This window comes from Nomascus leucogenys, chromosome 22a (assembly GCF_006542625.1).
Source record: "Nomascus leucogenys isolate Asia chromosome 22a, Asia_NLE_v1, whole genome shotgun sequence".
NCBI classification, from domain to species: domain Eukaryota; kingdom Metazoa; phylum Chordata; class Mammalia; order Primates; family Hylobatidae; genus Nomascus; species Nomascus leucogenys.
The window spans coordinates 78,583,873-78,604,763 of record NC_044402.1 but is presented as its reverse complement, the minus strand read 5'-3'; the positions used below and the strand labels follow the sequence as shown (position 1 = coordinate 78,604,763).

The window sequence follows — 20,891 nt, the reverse complement described above, 5'->3', positions numbered from 1 at the left end:
TTCATTTATTATTAGTCTTTGTCTCTGCAATGCTGTAGCATGTGATAGAAATATCAACGTTGTGAGCTTGCAGTACCCAAAACTGTAGAAATGTTTCCAAAAAATAAAGCGGGGGTTGGGGGGTGGGGGGGGGGATGGATGAAAGAAGGAAAAGAAAAACAAAACAAGAGGAAAACAAAGTTAATGGTATTAAGATGGGAAATTTCTTATTTTTACCTTGTGAAGAATACATTTCCTAATCAGCTTAGTGATATATAACCATTAGTATGCAATTTTTAAGTTTAATAAAAGATGTCCAAGAAATTATTTAGAAAAAAAAATCACAACTGAATATAATAGACAATTGGCTAAACTTAGCCCAGCAATTTAAAAATGAAAGTTCCTACAGAAAAAACCTTACAGGATTTTGTGTCCAGAAGAGAGAAATAATCTGGCAACCCAGTGGGTTCACTTAGTTTCGTGTCATTTGCTTCATGTCCATTATGTAATTCTTCCCCTAGCTTTAAGTCTCTATGTTTAAGCAACTGTTCAGGTATATCACAGAATTGTCACAAAATCAGTATCTGGTTATAACTTTCAAAAACAGCTTAAAAGGTGCCTTGCAGATGTGTCTATACGCAGCAGAAGCTTTGGGGAGAAAATCCGCTTGTGTCATTACTTCTCCAGGCTTTCTCCCCAGGTCTCCCATTCCCTCCTCCCCCAGCATCCCCGGCGACACGATCTGCGGGCAGCTCCCGGCTTGATGCAGGGGAAGCACGTCTTTTGACTGCAATGCAAACGCTGTCCCGGTCTGAACCAGGGAAGGCAGACTTGGCCCTGGCCGGGGGTGCGGACGGAGGCTGCCGGGAGGGCTGCAGGGGCGCCAGCAGCGGGTGGGCTGGGGTGCCCCGCGAGGGCAGTCCGCAGTGCACGCGCACAATAAAACCCAATGCACAACTTGCCCAGCCGCTCCTATCGGCTTCCCCGATTCCCTGAAAGGTGCGGCGTAGGCGTTAGCTCTTGCAGGCGCGGGCGCTCTCACCCGCGCCGGTTCGGTTTTCCGCTGACAATTACATCAGTCCTTCTCCCTGCCCCTGCTTCAATCCCCAGGCAGCCTACGGAGAGCAGGGGCGCCGGCCCGCGCGAGGGAATGCGAGCGCGAGTGGCGGGCGGCCGGAATTCCCTGGCAACGAGGGGGAGGGAGGGCGGCAAACTGGGACCGCGATACAGACGCCCCCTCCCATCCCGGCTGCGAGAATGGGCTGACACCGTCGCCCCCACTTCCCTGTAGCCCGAGCTATCGGCCGGGGGCGCCTCCAGGAGGACGGCGATGCCCTAGGGGCCCGAAGCTGCGGCTGCCCACCAACGCGTCCATCGGGGTCCTCGGCCCGCCGGAGGCGCACAATGCCCCCGGGCCGCGATGCGGGCACCGTGGCGCCCGCCCCAAGCAATCCCTTTGCAACTAGGACACCTACCTGGAGGGCGAGCGGTGGCGCCGCGGGCTCTGCGGCGGCTGTGCGGCTGCAGCGGGAGGCAGGAGGCAGAGAGCCGGCCCCGACAGGCGGACTGGCGCGCGGGCTAGCGGAGGAGAGGAGGCACGGGCGCCGCCTGCACCGAGCCGCGATCTCCAGCACCAACAGCGGCGGCGGCGACCGTGCTGCGCCTCCAGTGGTCCGCTGCGCCGCAGCCCCTCCTCTCCCACGGGCGGGGCGCGCTGGCGGGGCGGTGCTCCGGGCTCCCCGCCCCCGGCTCCCGCCCGTCCGCCCGGCTGGAGTGGAGCGGCAAGCGGCTGGGGCTCATGCTGCGCACCCGCCCTACCGGGCGCCCCTCCCTGCGCCGCCAGATGGGCTAAGAACCCGGCGCCCTGCGCCCTGGTCACGCGGGGTCCCACAGCCAGGGCTCTCCCCTGGCCCGGCCTCCGTGGGAACCCGTGGTGTCCCGAGATCACCCGCCGTGGAAACCCCGAGTTGCCATCCGCGGGCCTGCGCGCAGTAGCGGAGCCCTAGCCCCGCGCAGTCCCGCGGAGGTGGGCCGGCCGCGCTCGGGAGGGTTGCCCAGAACGGCTCCAGCGCTCGGGCCCAGGAGCGCCGCAGCCGGGAGCACTGCGGGAGACCGTATTCCGAAAGGAAGGGCTGCCTGACGGCCTCCGCTCGGGGCTGTCAAGCTCCTGTCCCTGGGCGCCCTTCCGAGGTCGTCATTTCATACACTTACGCGACTGTGCGTGCCTGCTCCCATCCCTGACTCACTCGGGAGCAAAAACTTCCCGGGCCCAGAGAAACACCTGGGTTCTGCTAAAGGAAGAGCCGGTTCCTTCAAGCCCCTGGCAAAGCCGATCAAAGTCAGTCAGTCCCGCCTCACTACAACCCTTCCACACCCTTAAACCCTTCCACACTCCAAGCCACTCCAAGCCTGCATTCGGAGTGCAGATTAATCTAAAGGCAAATTTGCTGGGAGGGACGGGGTAATGTAAATATTTGTACAGACATTCTGTAAACGAGTGACTGAGGACATGTCAATATTTCAAGACATTTGTGTCATCATCATCTGGGGGTGGGAGGCGGAGGGGAGTCCAGAGGACATCGACTGGACTTAACGGGAGCTATTACAGAACATACTGGGGTGCCTTCAAAAATGGAAGATATTGCTTACTAATGAGGCAACTGTGATGGCATTTCATTGTGCCCTGTGCTGACAAAATGATTTGCTATGAAACATAGTCGACTCTATGCACTCCTTCCCACATGCAGTTTCTCTTGAATCTCCAATCTCACCTGTTGGATTAGCTTTTTCCACCTAGACTAGCAATGTTCTCATGTCCTCTGGTCACAAAATAATAGATGCGGGACCCTGCGACAATGGCAGCTTGTCCTTCATTCCTTTGCTGTGAAGACAGGCTGAGGTCAAGGGAGCAGCTGGGATGCTGACCTCTGCTTCATCACAGCCACCGTTTCTACTCCTCCTTCTGAGTTCCATTAACAGAAACCCTACTGAAATGGCTTTCTCCCTTAAAAGAAAAAAAGCTAAAAACCCATGTATTTAAAAAGAAATACAAAAGTGTGAACGAAAATGAGAGAGTACACACAGCACACAGAATCTTTACCTAAAGAAGTTCTCTAGGCCCAGCGCGGTGGCTCACGCCTGTAATCCCCGCACTTTGGGAGGCCAAAGCGGGCGGATCACTTGAGGTCAGGAGTTCGAGACCAGTCTGACCAACATGGTGAAACCCCGTCTCTACTAAAAATACAAAAACTAGCGGGGTGTGGTGGCAGGCACCTGAAATCTCAACCTCCCGGGAGGCTGAGGCACAAGAATCGCTTGAACTTCCTGAAATCTCAACTTCCTGGGAGGCAGAGGATGCAGTGAGCCAAGATCTTGCTACTGCACTCCAGCCTGGGCTACAAAGTGAGACTCTGTCAAAAAAAAAAAAAAAAAAAAGAAAAAGAAAAAGAAAAAGAGGTTATCTAATTTTTTCTCTGAACCCCTAACAGCAGAGAACCATAAACTATGGGGGAAGAGAGGGAACTACCACAACCTAAATCTCACGTTTTAGTGTAAGAATGTTCTCATGCTTTTCACTCTATTCTATAGTATCTATGTGTGTTTTAATAGTTTTAAAAAATGGTTTTAAACATCGGGGAAAAAAGTCTCCCCTCATCTCATTGATTAATGGTCAAATAAGAGGTAACGGTACTACACCCATCCATCTGGGGAAATGGGTGGATTAAACACAGCGGACTGTACGGAACTAGAGATCAAGGCAGTTTCTCCACCCTATTTGTGCATCACTGTATCTTGAAAACTCAGACTGGCATAGATATGTAAATATGAATAACAGGCTTTTCACTGCTTTTTGAGCTATGGCAGGATTATTGCTCAAAAAAGTGCCAGAGAGCAATGTTTTCATTAAGCGTACATTCTTGCTGAGTGTTAAAGTCACAAGTCATATGTTGACTAAAAGGATCTCAGCTCCCCTAATCCATCCCTTTTGTCTCAGAAAATACTTGTTTGTGGACTTTTCCAGTGAAGAAAGATAATGATGTTCTTAAAAGCCATCGATGCTATAATTCCATCACATACAAATGAACTGAGCCTCATAGGAATCAGTTTCCACCATCAATTCATCCAAGTCCCACTTCGTTTTCATTGCATTTTCTTAGATGAGTACTATTTTAGCTGAAGTTTTAAGGAAGGCTGAAGTGCTAATGCTTCCTTGAAAGATGCAAACCCAGGGCCACAAATGAGGAATAGGAGAAATGACACAGGAAAGAATAGAAAGCAAATACATAGTGATATCTTACCAACCTGGCCCATGCTTCATGAACCTGAGAAGACACAGCCAATTGCTTAGCCATGCAAAACTGCCCAAGAACAGTCTATCAAAGAAAAGACTGAAGAAGAAATTTACCTGAAAGCTACCTCCCATTTCCTCCAGCTTCCAGGATGAGTCGTCATCTGACCCCTATGACAGCTACTAGAGAAACAAATCCCATACTTTGCAGCCAAGGTATGGTCATTGTACTGGATTGTTCTATAGGCAACATGGTTATGCTGGAAACTATGTTTCCCCAAATCCCCTTTCGTATATGCTTCCAGACAGACAAAATTGAAGTTACCTGAGACTTAGGGGGCAATACTGAAGCAGCATCTTCATTTGTCTCTCACCACCTCTAACCAATGACGACTTTCATTACATCTTGACAGTTGTCATTGGTTAGAGGTGGCGAGAGACAAATGCTATTTCTAACCAATGAGAAGAGATGCAGGAGAGTTCCTGTTTGTTCTCATTCTTCCCTGCTCTGTATTCTCTTCTGACAAGTAACTGTGACCACAGGCTAGCTAACAGACTCTTCACAGAAACTCACAGAGGCAGCAATCATAAAGACCCAACAACCTTCTGTAGATGTCTACACCAGCCATCTTTGTGCTCTCACTACAGCAGCTGGATGTGCCTAGCCTAATATCCGGATTTCCCTGCAAGCTTGGACTCCTCTGCCCAAATCAGGATTGTTCTCTGATCGCTTAACTCCCCTTTTCAGACTTTTAGACTTTTACTTCTCCAACTCCTCCCACAACTGTGATGTAATGTCTTTTTTTTCCTTTTTTAGACAGAGTATCTCTCTGTCACCCACACTGGAGTGCAGTAGTGTGATCTCGGCTTACTGCAACCTCCACCTCCTGGGTTCAAGCAATTCTCCTGCCTCAGCCTCCTGAGTAGCTCAGATTATAGGTGCCTGCCACCATGCCCAGCTAATTTTTTGTATTTTTAGTAGAGATGGGGTTTTACCATATTGGCCAGGCTGGTCTTAAACTCCTGACCTCAAGTGATCTGCCCACCTCAGCCTCCCAAAGTACTGGGATTACAGGTGTGAGCAACTGTGCCGAGCCTAATTTCTATAATAAATTCCTTATTCAACATATTCACAATGGTCCTGCTTCCCTGATGGAAGCCCGTCTGCCAGGAGCTTAGGCTGGATCTGCTTCAGGAGGCCTAGATGGGAGCAGTCACTTGGGGACCGTTGAGGCAGGGCAAATAGCTAAGAAACCTGGAAAAATGTGAGGCCAAGAGACTCTAAGGATGAACTCTACCTGTGCTTTATTCAAATAGCAAAAATATTCATAGTTTTGCCTTGTATTTGTTACTTGAGAGAGTTCAGCTTTGAAAATGTTTTTATTATTACTAAATTAACCTATTTTGGTTAATCACTCTCATATCATCAAAATGAATGATGGCTTATTTTTTGCTTTTGTTGAGACATTGTTTTGACTTTTTTGACTTTTAGTGTGGAAAATAACAGATCAAACCTCAGTTGGAAAATTCTGACCAGTACTTTCCCCGGCTATGGAAGCATCCTAACTGAGTTTCCCATTTTGTTATAAATTTGAACATAAAGATGAGTAGTAGTCCTTTGTAATTTACTTTTTGTAAAGTAGATTTTCTTTTTCTTTTTCTTTTTCTTTTTTTTTTTTTAACATTTACTATTTTTACAATACCAAAAGAACAGTGAGAAAATCAAAAGTCAGGCCGGGCACGGTGGCTCACGCCTGTAATCCCAGCACTTTGGGAGGCCGAGGCAGGCATATCACGAGGTCAGGAGATCGAGACCATCCTGGCTAACACGGTGAAACCCTGTCTCTACTAAAAATACAAAAAAATCAACCGGGCATGGCGGTGGGCACCTATAGTCCCAGCTACTCAGGAGGCTGAGGCAGGAGAATGGCGTGAACCTGGGAGGCGGAGCTTGCAGTGAGCCAAGATTGCACAACTGCACTCCAGCCTGGGCAACAGAGCGAGACTCTGTCTCAAAAAAGAAAAAAATCAAAAGGCAAACTCTTTGAAATAATGATTGCTTGCAGGAAGGATACAATGTTCCCTAGTGCTTGGAGGGCTGAGGGGCCTTGGTATACTCTTACCCGCAGTCTGTTCGTTGGTCAAATTTGGTGTCACCTTTGAATATGTGCATACATTTATTTCCCCAATTGATATAATGCTCCCTAAAAATCACATATTTTGTTGAAACTTTTCTTACCAAGATTATTGCCATCAAGAACTCCTGGGTAAGCATCCAGCAAGTTTAGAAGGCCAACCTTCAGTCCTCAACTCCATTTAGTGCTGTGTCCTTTATTCCCACACTCCCATCATCCACCCAGATGACTTGCTGATCCAGACCAGAGAATATTGTTGTATCTACTTCAGAGTGAACCTTTCATTCAGAGTGCTTATCAAAGTGCCGAAAATGATAGCGAATTGAGATTTCATTGAGCTTGGACAGGTTAAGCTGTTATGGGGAAAGGGTTGGGTACCTGTTTCATTTATTTAATTCAATAATACTTTTTGAGTGCCTGCTATGTATTAGGCATTATTCTAGATGCTTGAGACATTATAAGTAAGCAAAACAAAGACCATGCCCTCATGGAACTTACATTCTAGCTGGCGAATATAGACAATAAACAATAGGCTTGATATATGAGTAAATTACACAGTGTATTAGAAACTCATAAGTGATATGGAAAATGTAAAAATGTAAGCATGTTAAGAGGGTTGGAGGAGGGTTGTCAGGGTGCAATGTTAAACAAAGTGGCCAATATTGGCCTCATTGAGAAGATGACACTTAAGCAAAGACTTGAAGGAGATGAGGGAGTTAGTTAAGCAGATATCAGGGAATGGCGGGAGGGGCTGTTCCCTTTCCAGTCAAGGAGACCAGCCACTGCAAAACAAGTGGAGTGAGCATGACTAGTATTCCAGAGGGGCAAGGAGGCCAAAGCATCTGGAACACATGGACCAAGACAGTGAAGTAATTGAGGCCAGCTTATGAAGGCCCTGTAGGCCATTGTTTGCACTTGGACTTTTACTCTAGGTGAGATGGGAATTAATCATAGGATTCCATGCAGAGGAATGGAATGGTTTGACTCATGTTTACGAGAGTGACTTTGGCTGCTGTATTGTGAATAGTCTCAAGGTGGGCGAGGCTGAAAAGAGAGAGGAGACTGTGGCTGTCATCCTGGTGAGTGATAAAGGTGGCTCAGCACCAGGTGGTAGAGTAGAGGTGTCAAGAACTGACAGAATTTAACATGTACTTTAAAGGTACAGCCGGCCGGGTGTGGTGGCTCACGCCTGTAATCCCAGCACTTTGGGAGGCCGAGGCGGGCGGATCATGAGGTCAGGAGATTGAGACCATCCTGGCTAACACAGTGAAACCCCGTCTCTACTAAAAAAAAAAAATACAAAAAATTAGCCGGGTGTGGTGGCGGGCACCTGTAGTCCCAGCTTCTCAGGAGGCTGAGGCAGGAGAAAGGCATGAACCCGGGAGGCGGAGCTTGCAGTGAGTCAAGATCACGCCACTGCACTCCAGCCTGGATGACAGAGTGAGTCTCCATCTCAAAAAACAAACAAACAAACAAACAAGGTAGAGCCAACTGGATTTTCTGATGGATTGGATTTCTGATGGATTGGATCTTGCTGATAAGTGTTTGCATGAGTTATGATTAAGTCTTATTTTGGCCGGGCATAGTGGCTCATGCCTTAATCCCAGCACTTTGGGAGGCCAAGGCAGATGGATCACCTGAGGTCAGGAGTTCAAGATCAACCTGGTGAACATGGTGAAACCCTGTCTCTGCAAAAATACAAAAATTAGCCGGGCATGATGGCAGGTACCTGTAATGCCAGCTACTCAGGAGACTGAGGCAGGAGAATTGCTTGAACCTGGGAGGTAGAGGTTGCAGTGACCCGAGATCATGCCACTGTACTCCAGCCTGGGTGACAGGGCAAGACTCCATTAAAAAAAAAAAAAAAGAAAGAAAGAAAAAAAACTTATTTTCATTGTACTATTCACTCGTTGGTGAGGTTGTGGGGAGGAAATGCAGGGCCCTCCTATCTCCAGCTATCAAGAATGCTGATCACTGGCAAAGATCCTAATACCTGAGAGTGACCATTACACTTGCTGCCCAGCAACACAGCAGTGCTCAGTTCACTGGACTTTTATAAAACACACACTCAAACATAGGATTAGTCCGCATGGAAAAGTGGAATGTTTTGGTATACACATGACAAACCTCATAGGAAGTTTTTCTCCAAAATTGTTGAATAAAATTAGCAAAGTAGGACCCACTGCTTCATATCCCAGGGTCTAATTTTAGAAAAGTAGACTTTTTTGTAAGTAAACTCAGACTCAGAACATACTTATTCAGCCCACAGGCCCTTTCATGGGACTAGATCCTTAAGGTTTCCTTGTTATTACATTAGTTGCCCTCTATTACATTAGTCTGCTTCCCCTACAGAAGAGCTAAGGGAGCAAGAAACCAACCTTCTTGATTGACACAGATGCTATGAAAGTGAAAAGCTCTCCAAAAGGCAGAGATTCTAAACCTAGTACAAACCTTTCCTAGTTGTTTGACTTTGAACACATTTCTGAACCTCTGTCTAAGCTCCAGTTTGTTCCTTTATAGAAGAGTTGGAAAAAAAAAACTTGCAAAGCCTAGTAAGATTGTTGTGAGAGTGGTTACAATAATGTGTAAAGTAACTCATATATAGAAGGCTCTGGACAAAAGTTAGTTGGGTTATCTCTGCCTTCCAAAAGTCCATCTTTCCTTGAAGATGAAATACGAATGTCATGATCTTCATGAAAGTTTTTCTGATCCTTTCCAGGTTTGCATTAATCCCTGCATAATTGCTTGCTGTACTCCTACATTCAGCTTTTCTTAGCAGTAGTTTTAGACTTGTCTTGTTCCCTCTATTTGATTATAAGCTTCATGAGGGCAGCTGTTTGTCCAAATTTTTGTACAGTATATGGTGCGTGATTAGTACGTAGCAACCTAATTTAATCATTTTTAAAATTTATTTTAAATTGATACATAAAAACGGTATACACTTATCATGTACAACTTATTTTGTCTTATTTTGAAATATACATACTGCAGAATGACTATATTGAGCTAATTAATATAGATTGCCTCACATACTTATTTTTGTGGTAAGAACACTTAAAATCTACTCTCAGCAATTTTCAAGAATATAATACATTGTTATTAACTATAGTCACCATAGTTTTTTGTTTGTTTGTTTGTTTTTTGAGACGGAGTCTCACTCTGTCACCCAGGCTAGAGTGCAATGGCACAATCTTGGCTCACTGCAACCTCTGCCTCCTGGGTTCAAGCAATTCTCCTGCCTCAGCCTCCGAGTAGCTGGGATTACAGGCACCTGCCACCACACCCGGCTAATTTTTGTATTTTTAGTAGAAACAGGGTTTCACCATGTTGACCACCTGACCACCATGTTGGCCAGGCTGGTCTTGAACTCCTGACCTTAGGTGATCCGCTCGCTTGGCCTCCCAAAGTACTAGGATTACAGGCGTGAGCCACCGTGCTCTTTGTCACCATGTTTTACCATGGATGTCTTGGACTTATTCCTCCTATCTAAATGAAATTTAGTATTCTTTGACCAACATTTCCCTAAAACCCCCTTGTCAGCCCCTGATAACCACCATTCTATTCTCTGCTTCTACAAGTTCAAATTTTTTAGATTCCACATGTAAGTGAGATCATGCAGTATTTTATCTTTCTGTGCCTGGCTTATTTCACTTAACATAATACTCCTAAGTTCATCCATGTTGTCACACATGACAGGATTTCCTTCTGTTTTAGGGCTGAATAATATTCCATTGCCTGTATATAGCACACTTTCTTTATTCATTCATCCACTGATGGACACTTAGGTTGATTCTATATCTTAGTTATTACAAATAATGCTGTAATAAACATAGGAGTGCAGTTAGCTGTTGACATGTTGATTTCATTTCTTTCTTTTTTTTTCTCCTTGCCCCTCTGGAATACTAGTCATGCTCACTCCACTTGTTTTGCAGTGGCTGGTCTCCTTGACTGGAAAGGGAACAGCCCCTCCCGCCATTCCCTGATATCTGCTTAACTAACTCCCTCATCTCCTTCAAGTCTTTGCTTAAGTGTCATCTTCTCAATGAGGCCAATATTGGCCACTTTGTTTAACATTGCACCCTGGCAACCCTCCTCCAACCCTCTTAACATGCTTACATTTTTACATTTTCCATATCACTTATGAGTTTCTAATACACTGTGTAATTTACTCATATATCAAGCCTATTGTTTATTGTCTATATTCGCCAGCTAGAATGTAATGTAGAGACAAAGTCTTGCTATGTGCCCAGGCTGCTCTCAAACTCCTGAGCACTAGCAATCCTCCTGCCGATGCCTCCCAAAGTGCTGGGATTACAGGCATGATCCACCATACCCAGTCTGATTTTATTTCTTTTGGATACATACCCAGGAGTGGGATTGCTGGATCATATGGTAGTTCTATTTTTAGTTTTTAAAGGAAATTTTTATACTGTTTTCCCTAATGGCTGTACTAATTTACATCCCCAATGACAGGGTACAAGAGTTCTCTTTTCTCCATGTCCTCTCCAATACTTGTTATTTTTTGTCTTTTGATGATTGCCATTCTAACAGACATAAGGTAATATCTCATTGTGTTTTTGATGTGCATTTCTCTGATAAGTAGTGATTTTTAGCATTTTCTCATATACCTGTTGGCCATCTGTGAATGTCTTCTTTTGATAATGTCTATTCAGATCTTTTGACCATTTTTTAATTGGGTTATTTGTTTTCTTACTATTGAGTTCCTTATATATTTTGGATACTAACGTCTCCTATCAGATGTATAGTTTCCAAATATTTTCTCCCATTCTGTAGGCTGTCTCTTAATTCTGTTGATTTCCTTGGCTGTACAGAAGCTTTTTATTTTGATGTAATCCCATTTGTCTACTTTGCTTTTGTTGTCTATTTTGGGGTACATATTAAAAAAATCCTTGCCTAAACCAATATTATGGAGCTTTTTTCTATGTTTTCTTCTAGGAATTTTGCAGTCTTAGGTCTTACATATAAGCCTTTAACCCATTTTGAGTTGATTTTTGTTTTTGGTGAGAGATAAGGGTCTAAGTTCATTCTTCTGCATGTGGCTATCCAGTTGTCTCAACACCATTTATTAAAGAGAATGTCCTTTCCCCACTGTGTGCTCTTGGCACCCTTGTCAAAAATCAATTGACCATAAAAGTGTGGGTTTATTTCTGGGTTCTCTGTTCTGTTCCATTTATTGGTCTACGTGTCTGTTTCTATGCCAGTATCATGCTGTTTTGACTACTACAACTTTTAAATATATTTTCAAGTCGGGTAGTGTGATGCTTCCAGCTTTGTTCTTTTTGCTCAATGTTCCTTTGGCTATTCAAAATCTTTTGTGGTTTCATACAATTTGAGGACCTTTTCTATTTCTGTGAAAAATGTCATTGGGATTTTGATAGGAATTGCATTGAATCTGTAGATTGCTTTGGGTAGCATGGACATTTTAACAATGTTAATTCTTCCAATCCATGAACACAGGATATCTTTCCATTTATTAGTGTCTTCTTCAACGTTTTTCATTAGTGTTTTATATGTTTCAGTCCACAGGTATTTTTACCTCCTTGGTTGAATTTATTCCTATTTTATTTTATTTTTAGCTATTGTAAATACGATTTTTAAAAAATCATTTTTGAGATCATTCATTTTTAGTGTATAGAAACACTACTGGCCAGGCGCGGTGGCTCACGCCTGTAATCCCAGAACTTTGGGAGGCCGAGGCAGGTGAATCGCCTGAGGTCAGGAGTTTGAGACCAGCCTGGCCAACATAATGAAATCCTGTTTCTACTAAAAATACAAAAAATTAGCCGGGTGTGGTGGCAGGTGCCTGTAATCCCAGCTACTCTGAGGCTGAGGCAGAAGAATCGCTCAAACCTGGGAGGCGGAGGTTGCGGTGAGCCGAGATCACACCATTGCACTCCAGCCTGGGCAACAAGAATGAAACTCCATCTCAAAAAAAAAAAAAAAAAAAAAAAAAAAAAAAAAAAAAAAAAAAAAAGAAAAAAAAAAAAAAAAAAAAAAGAAACACTACTGACTATGTTCTATCGTCCTGCCTTGACAACTGTATCTTTGTAATGACCTGGAAGGAATTCGGAATTTTTAAACTCCACGTAGTTCTAACCAGACAATTTGGCAGTGCAGGAGGATATAGCTCTGCACCCAGCCTGTGCCTCTTCCCTCCCCACTTCCAGCTCTGGCCCATCTCAATGGGGGAGGGTCTTGATGCTCACACATAGGGAAAATCCAGTTCCCACATCCAAGCTCTGTCTACACTTTCCTCAAACAGCTGCCCCTTATCCTCAGCATCCCAGGTATCCAGAGTGCAGTGTAGAAGAGGGACAAAGGCTCTGGGTGGGCATGCCACGTCTACATCTCTTGCCTAAAAGGAGGTTCATGGCTGGAGGAGGGCCAGAAAAGACCTTGAAAACACAGGTCTCACAGCAACGGTCCCCTCACCTGACACAGAACAGTTTGCCCTGCACTTAGATTTACCTAGTTTAACTTCAACATTTCCCGGGAAGAAAAATTAGTTAAACCAGTTGCCTTATACATATAAAACCTGTCAGTCTTTTTACTTTATTATTAAACTCCATCATTACGGAATTATAAAAATATTCAAACCACTCTTTATATCTGAATTTCCCCAAAAAACTATTGTTTTTAATTTTACCTGCAGATAGATTAATAAACAGTGATAGTCAAATTCTTCTTCTTCTCTTTTTTTTTTTTTTTTTTTTTTTGAGACAGAGTCTTGCTCTGTCGACTAGGCTAGAGTAAAGTGACATGATCTCAGCTCACTGCAACCTCTTCTTCCTGGGTTCAAGCGATTCTTGTGCCTCAGCCTCCTGAGTAGCTGGGATTACAGGTATGCACCACCATGCCTGGTTAATTTTTTGCATTTTTAGTAGAGGCAGGGTTTTGCCATGTTGGCCAGGGTGGTCTCCAATTCCTGGCTTCAAGCGATCCACCCACCCACCTTGGCCTCTCAAAGTGTTGGGATTACAGGCATGAGCCACTGTGCCTGGCCAAATTATTCTACATAGAATACAGAGAGGAAATTGCGGAAAGTAATTCATAAAATATACATTCTATTTCTGCCCAAATCTCATTTGCAATTTAAACAGATGGAGACCAATTTCTCTTTAAGAAGGTGTGCCTTCGACATCTGAAAACTAAATGTATATGAATGAGTAAAACAATATACCAAACCGTCCAAACTTTTATTAAAGAATAGGTCCAGAAGTAAGAGTCAAGACAGGGAACGATCTTGGATCTGTTTCGGTGAGACTTCTCTTCCTTGGGTCTTGTCATTTGGATTCCCTTGACACATCCACACCTGACTCCTAGGAGTTCTGGCCCAAACACAAAGCTCTTTTCTTTGATTCCATTGAGCAGAGCTGACATGTGCTGACATTTCCAAAATATCTTCACTAAACAGTAAAAGCAAAGTAAATGGCAATAACTAAAGAAAAATTTATATAATTTAAACATGGCCAGCTTCATTTCCAGAGTAAGTTTTCTGCTTCTGAGTCAATGAGCTGTATTTTACCACCCACAGGTTATTATTTCCCAAGTAGCTCACATGGTTTTCTTGCCCTAAGGATTCCCTGCCTCTCTCTTGGCTGGAGGTCTCTGGCCATCATTTCATCATTTTAGCTCCCCAGGAATAATTTAATTATCCACTTTATCCAGTCCTGTGGATAAGAATCCAATTCGCAGATGCATATTTATAGATTCCTTTGGAACCTCTCACACAGGCCCTGTTTTTAATTAGAAGGAATCGTCTCTTGCAAAGCTAATTGTGACGATTTTGTTAATTGATAAACAATAGGTAAACTTAAGTGATCAACTCTCTCCACAGCCAAATAACTCAGAAGAGATCTTTCTCCCTTCTCCAAATACAGGGAAATGAACTCATCTGTTATCAATTCCCTATGAGGATGTATTGACCACAGAACAATATGCATGGATAGGCATAGCATTAGTGTGGCCCAAAGAGTTAGTTTTAGAGTTAGTTTAAAACAGTTTTTAGGGAAATTCCCTTAATTACTGCAGCCAGGGGGGACAATTAATATTATTATGAACAAAATATAATAACCCTCTCTTTTTTGCCCAGCCAGGATCTAATTTTAAAGTAGAACACAGTTTAGGGGCCAAGCGTGGTGGCTCATGCCTGTCATCCCAGCACTTTGGGAGGTCAAGGCAGGAGGATCACTTAAGCTCAGGATTTTGAGGAGACCAGCCCAGGCAACACCATGAAACCCTATCCCCACTAAAAATACAAAGCATTGTCTGGGCATGGTGGTGTGCACCTGTGGTCCCAGGTCCTCGGGAGGCTGAGGTGGGAGGACCACTTGAGCTTGGGAGGTGGAGGTTGCAGTGAGGCGAGATCATACCACTGCACTCCAGCTTGGATGACAGAGTGAGATTTTGCCTCAAATAAAATAAAATAATAAATAAGTAAATAAAGCGGAATACAGTTTAGAAGTGTGCTGATCAATACAGTATTCACTAGTCACATGCGGCTATTTATATTTTAGTCAATATTAATTAAAATTCAATGAAATTTAAAATTGTGTTCCACAGCTGAACTAGCCACATTTCAGTGCCCAATAGTCACACGTGGCTTGTGGCTACCCTATTGACAGTGCAGAATAGAACATTTCCATCACCACATCAAGTTTTATGGGACAACTCTGATCCAGAAGGTATTCTTTTTTTTTTTTTTTTTTGAGATGGAGTTTCACTCTTGTCACTCGGGCTGAAGTGTAATGGTATGCTCTTGGCTCACTTCAACCTCTGCCTCCTGGGTTCAAGGAATTCTCCTGCCTCAGCCTCCTGAGTAGCTGGGATTACAAGCATGTGCCACCATGCCTGGTTCCTTTTTTGTATTTTTAGTAGAGATGGGGTTTCGCCATGTTGGGCAGGCTGGTCTTGAACTCCTGACCTGAGGTGATCTGCCCGCCTCAGCCTCCCAAAGTGTTGGGATTATAGGTGTGAGCCACCGCACCCAGCCCAGAAGGTATTCTTACTATTAAAAAGGAACAGAAGCCGGGCGTGGTGGCTCACATCTGTAATCCCTGCACTTTGGGAGGCCGAAGCAGCCAGATCACCTGAGGTCAGATGTTTGAGACCAGCCTGCCCATCATGGTGAAATCTTGTCTTTACTAAAAATACAAAAGAATGCTTTTACACTGTTGGTGAGAGTGTAAATTAGTTCAACCATTGTGGAAGACAGTGTGGTGATTCTAGAACTAGAAATGCCATTTGATCCAGCAATCCCATTACTGGGTATATACCCAAAGGATTATAAATCATTCTGCTATAAAGATACATGCACACGTATGTTTATTGTGGCACTATTCACAATAGCAAAGACTTGGAACCAACCCAAATGCCCATCAATTATAGATTGGATAAACAAAATGTGGTTCATTTACACCATGGAATACTATGCAGCCATAAAGAAGGATGAGTTCACTTCCTTTGCAGGGACATGGATGAAGCTGGAAACCATCATTCTCAGCAAACTAACACAAGAACAGAAAACCAAACATCACATGTTCTCACTCATAAGTGGGAGCTGAACAATGAGAACACGTGGACACAGGGAGGGGAACATCACACACCAGGGCCTGTCAGGGGGTTGGGGGCAGGGGGAGGGATAGCATTAGGAGAAATACGTAATGTAGATGATGGGTTGATGAGTGCAGCAAACCACCATGGCACATGTATACCTATGTAACAAACCTGCATGTACTTCACATGTATCCCAGAACTTAAAGTATAATAATTAAAAAAAGAAAAAAAAAACATTAGCCAGGCATGTTGGTGGGCGCCTATAATGCCAGCTACTCAGGAGGCTGAGGCAGGAGAATCGCTTGAACCAGGTAGTCGGAGGTTGCAGTAAGCCGAGATCATGCCACCATACTCCAGCCTGGGCGACAAGAGCAAAACTCCATCTCTAAATAAATAAATAAATAAATAAATCAGACCCCAGAACTTAAAATGTTTTTCCTGTTACTGCAGTCTTGAGCAGAACACTAAGGACTCAGACAAGAGTGAGATAAAAGCTGCAGGGCTCCCGGGTAGAAAAGAAAGCTTTTATTTATTTATTTTTTCAAGTATGTATCAAGTGTTAAGACATTTTCAACATTTCTGTGTGTGTGTGTGTGTGTGTGTGTGTGTGTGTCACAGAGTTTTACTCTTATCGCCCCGGCTGGAGTGCAATGGCACAGTCTCACTGCAACCTCTGCCTCCTGGGTTTAAGCAATTCTCCTGCCTCAGCTTCCTGGGTAGCTGAGATTATAGGCACCTGCCACCATGCCCAGCTAATTTTTGTATTTTTAGTAGAAACGGGGTTTCACCATGTTGGTGAGGCTGGTCTTGAACTCCTGACCCGAGGTGATCCACCCGCTTCGGTGTCCCAAAGTGCTGGGATTACAGGCATAAGCCATCTTGCCAGGCTATTTCCAACATTTTGGAAAGAAGCAACACCTATTCAATAATTCATGGATACAAAAAAAAAAAAAATCTATGCTTAAAGTGAACTTAAGGTACACAAATAGAGAGTAAGAATACATTTTCTGATGTATGAAGTGGAGTTCCAGTGCAGGCCAATGTAAGTAGAAGACAGAACAGACAGTCAGCAGAACCGGGAAAAAGAGAGCACGAGACTGGACCAAAACAGATATTACTGTCTTAGTAGCCACATCTGGCTATGAGATTTTGCCAGTTCCTTAGTAAGAAAGAATTACAAATTATCAGAACCCCAGTACATGCTTTTTATATTTTCTTTTTTTGTTTTTGTTTTGTTTTTGTTTTTGTGAGACGGAGTTTCACTCTTGTTGCCCAGGCTAGAGTGCAATGGAGTGATCTTGGTTCACTGCAACCTCCACCTCCTGGGTTCAAGCAATTTTCCTGCCTCAGCCTCCCGAGTAGGTGGGATTACAGGCACCCGCCATCACCCCCAGGTAATTTTTTGTATTTTTAGTAGAGACGGGGTTTCACCATGTTGGCCAGGCTGGTCTTGAACCCTTGACCTCAGGTGATCCACCCACCTCAGCCTCCCGAAGTGCTGGGATTACAGGCTTGAGCCACCGCACCTGGCCTTTGTTTTTATTTTTAAAAATATATTATATATTTTAATTTTTCATAGAGATGGGGTCATGTTATGTTGCCCAGGCTGATCTCAAAGTCCTGGTCTCAAGTGACCCTCCTGCCTTGGCCTCCGAAACTGCTGGGATTATAGATGTAAGCCAATGTGCCCAGTCCTGTGTTGTTTATAGTTGGTTACATTTGATTTTGCTTAATGACATAATAAAATTATACATAGTGAAAATGGCATATGCTATTAGATAGTGGTCTAACATGGTAAACAAAAATCAGATAAAAAGTATTTATAAAAATTAAAGCTATCACTAAAGCAGATAGAAAATATAAAGAAATTTTAAAAAGCAAATAGACCTACATTTTATGCTACCTGGCTCTAATTATTCTATTTATTTTGGTTTATGTTAACTTTAAATTTATATCCCCTATGTCGTATGGTTCAGAGATATGTAAGATTTGGTTAATTCATTCTTTTTTCCAAATGTTTCTGTCTAGAAAATCAATTTTTTTTTTGGAAAGGTGATCACGAGTTATATTTTTGTTGCTATTAACCATTTGATCTCCTGTTCATTTGGTAAGCCACAGGATCTTAGTCAGGTACAAATCCGTTCAAGAAGCAGGTTGATCAAGCATTTAGAACTTGATTCAATGTAAGAAGCAGGGTAATAATGTTTCTCTTCTTAAACACACCTACTATTTTGATTTCTTCCCTGCCCCTGCCCCTGCCCCGTGACATAGCATGTTTCATAATACATATTGACGGTGTATAGGTTTATATATCTTCCAGTTGTTTAAGTTTTTTCTTTTTTTTTTCACAGTCTTGCTCTGTCACCCAGGCTGGAGTGCAGTGGCACAATCTCAGCTCACTGCAACCTTGGCCTCCTGGGCTCAAGGGATCCTCCTGCTTCAGCCTCTTAAGTAGCTGGGACTACAGGTGTGTGTCACTACACCCGGCTAATTTTTTTTGTATTTTTGGTAGAGATAGAGCTTTGCCACATTGCCCAGGCTGGTCTCAAGCTTTTGGACTCAAGCAATCCGGCCGTCTTGGCCTCCCAAAGTGCTGGAATGACAGGTGTGAGCCACCGCGCCCAGCCTTTCTTTCAGTTCTCTAGCCTCAGTTAAAGGATTCTAGGTAGATTTCAGCAAAACTATTTTAGGCCTACAGTGAAGTGAAAATACAAAGCTCAGTTTACACCAGTCTAAGTCTAGGGAGATAATCAGAGTTTGATTAAGACAAGAACAGAATAAATGTGCCCCTAACTGCCAGAAGGATGCCCCACGAACAAGGCCGACATGGTAAAAAACTACCAATCTCATTCATCCCACCAGTTTCTCACTATGCATTAGTGCTTTCTTGCTCTCCATGTCCCTTTTTGTCCATCTTATATTCCATGGTCCACTGTTATAATAATTTCTCCCATAAAATTTCCTCAATTTCTGAACTGCTCTTTCTGATTGGCTACATTTGAACCCTGTAAGAACTCAAGTGCCCCAGCTTCTCTTGCTCTGCATGTGACCAGCTGAACATTGGTGGAGAAAATTACACATTGATTTCACTCTACCTTTAGAATCTTAGTTCTCAAAAGTACTCATTATACAACACAGCAATCATATGACTTTTCCTGTAGCTTTCTTTTTTGCTCTCAAAAATACCTTCTCATATATTCTTCATCTTCAAATCTGCTACTCCATACCACTTCAAACCTCTATCTGACAATCTTGCATCATTCTTGTTGGGAAGTTAGAAGTTCAAACAGGAACTTCTTGCTTTCCATTTCACCCATGTACAAACCTACCTGCATCTAACTCTATCTTCTCTTTCTTCCCTCCAATTACCACTGATGGATTCCCCCTCTTCTCAGAGGCCAATGGCATAGAAAACATGTGTGCTGGATACCAGTTTTCTGGCTACCTCAAGGACTTTGCTTCTTGAGTCATCCCTTCCCTCTACTGTAGGATCAGCCACTTCCTCTTTCTGGGATCATTTCCAAGAGTATACAAGCATGCTCTAGGGCTAACCATTCTAAAAAGCCTCCCTGATCGTATTCTCATCTCTCCAGCTGCTGCATGCTCCTCTGTTCCATTTCATAGCTAATTTTCTCTACCTTCTCACTTCCTATTCCCTCCACAGGCCATTTCTATCTATTTAATAGCTTCTGCCCTACTGTCTGCCAGACTGCTCTCATTAAGAACCACAGGTTGATTTTAGTGACTTCCATGTGGCTAAATCCAATGTATGACTTTGGATTCTAAGTCTTACTTAGATCTACATCTTACTTGATCTTTTACCTGCATTTGACAAGTTTACTACTTCTTCCTTGAAACACTTGTCATGATTTTTCTTCCTAATTCTGACATACCTCTTTCAATTTCTTCATTGTGCTCATTCTATTAACTTCCTTTTTGCTTATTTGTTATTTTTTTTGTCTATTAACTTCTAAATGTTGGTATTTCTGAGCTTTCATCCAGGGTCACAGATGCTTCTCTTCTCTATGTAATCCCTCCTTGCAAATCTCTTCTCTGATCTACAGACAGTTTTCCAGCTTCCTACCTAACATCTCCACTTAAATGTTTCACAGCATTTCAAACTTTACATGTTCAAGACTAAACTCATTTTATTCTTACCAAACCTCTAGAGTTTCTTATTTCAATAAATAATACCACATTCCACTTAATTGCTCAAGTCTAAAATTTCACTTCTCATATCTAATCAATCATCAGGTTCTGCTGTTTTTACCTTCAAAATATATCCAGTATAGTAATGCAGACTTTCCATTTCTCTCTTCTCTCACTGGAAATCATATAAAAACAAAAGAAGGAGAGAAAGAAGAAAAGAAGAAAATTCACAAGAAATGTTTCCCATTAAACTAAGGAAACAGCTAAAATCCTAAACCACAAAACAAATTATGTGGTTCCCCCAAAGCAGAGAAGATCATGCAGGAATTCACATTAACAAAAGCAGAAAGAGTGTTTGCAGATGTAAATTTCATAAAAAGACAGCAAAGAACATTCCTTCAAGGTAAAAAGTATGTTTTTATTCCCAAAATCTCAATACCTTGTTTCTAACAGTAGGGACAAGGCATACATGCTGGCCACGATATCACCCCTGGACCTGGTTTGTTTCTGAGAAGTGGCAGAGGAAAACTTAAGTGAGAAAATATATAGACAAGCCATACTATAGGAAGCAGTCTGTCTCTATGGCAGAACCAGGGGAAAAACGCATTGTGAAAATTTTCTGCCTGTTTACTTTGGCTGAGGAGAACTGAAGGCTAAACAAAATTACATAAAATCAAGATTATAAAAAATGTTCCACTAACCAGTAAGTGACGCTGGTCTTTCTATTACATGAACCTTTTTTTTTTTTTTTTTTAGATGGAGTC

The 20,891-nt window shown here is 43.1% G+C and overlaps 1 protein-coding gene across 4 annotated transcripts in view; it reads right to left on the bottom strand.

Annotated features, from left to right (window-relative positions):
* The window catches only part of OSBPL6 (oxysterol binding protein like 6), a 209,065-nt gene extending 207,421 nt beyond the window's left edge, over window positions 1–1,644 (bottom strand). For all 4 annotated transcript variants that reach the window (XM_030802339.1, XM_030802340.1, XM_030802341.1 and 1 more), the window contains exon 1: window positions 1,455–1,644. The gene's annotated coding sequence lies outside the window, so the exon portion shown is untranslated. The remainder of the gene's footprint in view (window positions 1–1,454) is intronic.
* Window positions 1,645–20,891: the final 19,247 nt, after the last annotated feature.